Below are 3200 nucleotides of genomic sequence, written 5' to 3' on the forward strand. Positions count from 1 at the left end.
AAAACAATGCCCTTAGATACATATAATTCAAATGACAAGAACCAGATAAGGGGGAAAGAATGTGCAAATAGATTCTGAAAAAAAAAAACACAAAGTTAAAAGATCACATGAGAAGAATGTTTCATAAGTACCACAAGTTTAGAGACACAGAAGAGAAAATAGGGTTCAGACTAAATTTTATGTTTTTGACCATAAGGAAGACCAAATATTCAGAGCAGGATTTGAGTGAGGTCAGAGGATAGAGACCACAGAGAGAGAAATTCAAATAGAAGAATAGACCTGGCATAGCTTCATCTTTAGACTTCATTGTATGAATCAGCAAAATGTAACTGGGAAGATCAGTCTGCCTGCCCAGTATCAAATAGGAACAAACCTGGACTTAGTTAAGGGGAAACCTTATTCAAAAAGACTTAATAGTAAGGAGAAAACTCCAACCTGAGAATCTGCAAGTGTCTCAAAATCAAACAGAGAAAGGCTTTTCTTATATATGGAGTGGAGAGAAGGGCTAGCAGAAACTCTGTGGGAGAGAGGGGCAGGCCATGCAAGTGAGCAGCTTGATAAAATAAGAGCTCTTCAACAGAAAGTATTTCTTTCTATGGTCAACTGATTCTCCATTCTTGAAATGGTTAAGGACGATATTCTGCACCTTGGTGCTTATTTAAACTTCAGGTGACTCAAATGTCAGGCGCCTATGGAGAGGACAGAAACCTGACTAAGGTTCGGTGATGCCAAGTCAGAGGGTAAATAATATACAGTTGTGAGCACTTGGTCACCAGTAAGTTAACACTTCTACCTGGAAGTCTCTATTGGCAAAGCAGTTGTGAGCAAAATACCTAGGCTAACCACTCCATCTTCAACATTCATTTGTTTCAATCAGCAAATATTTTTGCAGCCTATTCTCTATCAAAGCTGTGTCTTATTTGTTTTCCTGTTCCAGTTACCTATAGGAATCGATATTAAGGTTCCAAATAAAATACAGGAAAAGAAACAACATTAGTGATTAGAAAGGCTAAATTTGTTACATTGCAGATGACAAAAGGAGGCCTAGAATTCAACTCTAGGTAGTCTTTAACACACACACACATACACACAAACACACACACACTCACCTACACATTTTATTATACCTCTGAAAAACTGTCATGGTCACTGAAAATGGATCTCCATTTGGTGAAGAAAAGCATTTTGGGTCTGCTATATAGTTATATTTAACTTTGCTTATACATTTTATTTGAAATTATTTTTGAAAATGTAAAGTCAATCTTTCTATCTTGGGACATATATACCCACAAGAAAAAAATATATTACTCTTTTTTTACCAATACAGAAAAATTGCATTAGAGAAAATGGTCATAAGTCCAGGGAAATAGCAAGAGAACATGAACTCATGCTGAGGTCAGACTTACGTTTTAGATTTTAATTAGGCATAATGTAATACAATCAAAGAAAATTTGCTGTTACTATCATTTTAACAAGACAGTTTTTCATAATGAATACTGCTCAGTAATAACTTAAGGTGAATCTGCTCAGATGAATTTGTTTTGCTATTAAGATTTATCCAAGGATACTGAAGAATTTACACTCTCCACATCTATAATCTGAAGTGAACAGAAAGCAAAAACAGGCAAAATAAGATGATGAATTAGGTAGAAAACAATGAAATCTAAAAGGAGACATTAAGTGTGATAAAACATACTGTTTGCTATGCCTATTGCAGTGAAAAGCAAGAATTCAAAAAACTGTAACACCTTATTATAACATGAAATATGGGAAAAGGTATGATAAAAATAATATGTCATTGAAACCTGTCACTAGTATGATCTCTTGCCTGTTTTTCTTTTAGTTGGCATACATTTTCAAATTATTAGAAACCATTTATTTCTAGAGCTTCTAATGATATTACACTACATTATACATACTGTGATCTAGATGTCAAGATTGAATGAATATAAAATAGCTATTTCAAAGATGTATTAATATGGCAAAAAGCAACCTCATCTCCTAAAGCAAAGAGCAATTGCCTAAAGATAAGATAATAACATTTTGCTAACTACAGACGATAAATATTAAGATAGAAATTGCAGTGGAATAATAAAATGAACCCTTTTTACCATCAAATGTGTATTATCCTTAATGAGTACCATATGTTGTAGATTTACAACTACTCTTTTCATAACTACATTTTAAAAATAAGGGATGTATTTCAGACTGACTGGTAAGAGAGATGGCATGTTGTATTTTCAATCTAATGCCTCCTCTTGCTATAACTTAACAAGCTTAAACCAGAAAAGTACACACCTTATCTTTGATTAAAGTACTCTTGGCAAATAGATATATACATACATATACTTGCATATACACACACATAAACACACACAGTTTTAGTTTAAGAAAGACAAACAGAAATTAATTTTATGCACACAATTTAATACTTTTAGGAGAAATGACATGAAAGAACAACATTGAAACATATACATTATCATATGTAAAATAGATAGCCCCAGGCATTTTTGCCTGAGTTGTTTTCATAATGAATACTGTTCAATGTAACCTAAGGTGCATCTGCTTAGAAGAATCTGTTTTGATATTAATATTTATCAGAGGATACTGCAGGATTCACACTTTTTACATCTGGTGGGGATTTCTCAGCTTCAGATATTTTATTCTTCCACTGCTGCTTATAATAAGGAATTTTTTCACATCCCAGTGACCAATATTACAGATCGGTGTCACACCAGTGAATTTATATATATAAACAAAACACTATTTTTAAGGGTGAAGTTTCCAAGCAAACTCTAAATGGAATAGATACTTGAATAACAACACAGTAACATCCTTAACTAATGTTAACTTGTCCTTTACTAGATAACCCAGCATTCTAACGCTTGTGATGAAAGTCCTTACAAAGGATTAGTATGACCTTGAATCAGCCAACTTGCTGTAGTAGAAACTTGCATTTTCAGACTCCCTGTTCTCTATGCAACTGCTTGCTTCCCCAAAATGGACTAGAGAAGAAAGGAGAACCTGTCACATTCATTTTACGGGGAGCAGTGATTTAGAAGCTATGTGATTTGAGGACTGTATTTATTCACTTCTCTGTTTACACGTACTGCTAGTGAAGACTTTATCCCACAAACCACCTGAGATCATTTCTAGGGCTTTTTAAAATCCATTTCACATTTCACAAATTATTGGGGAAA

Source organism: Odocoileus virginianus, unplaced genomic scaffold (assembly GCF_023699985.2).
Source record: "Odocoileus virginianus isolate 20LAN1187 ecotype Illinois unplaced genomic scaffold, Ovbor_1.2 Unplaced_Scaffold_9, whole genome shotgun sequence".
Taxonomy (NCBI): Eukaryota; Metazoa; Chordata; class Mammalia; order Artiodactyla; family Cervidae; genus Odocoileus; species Odocoileus virginianus.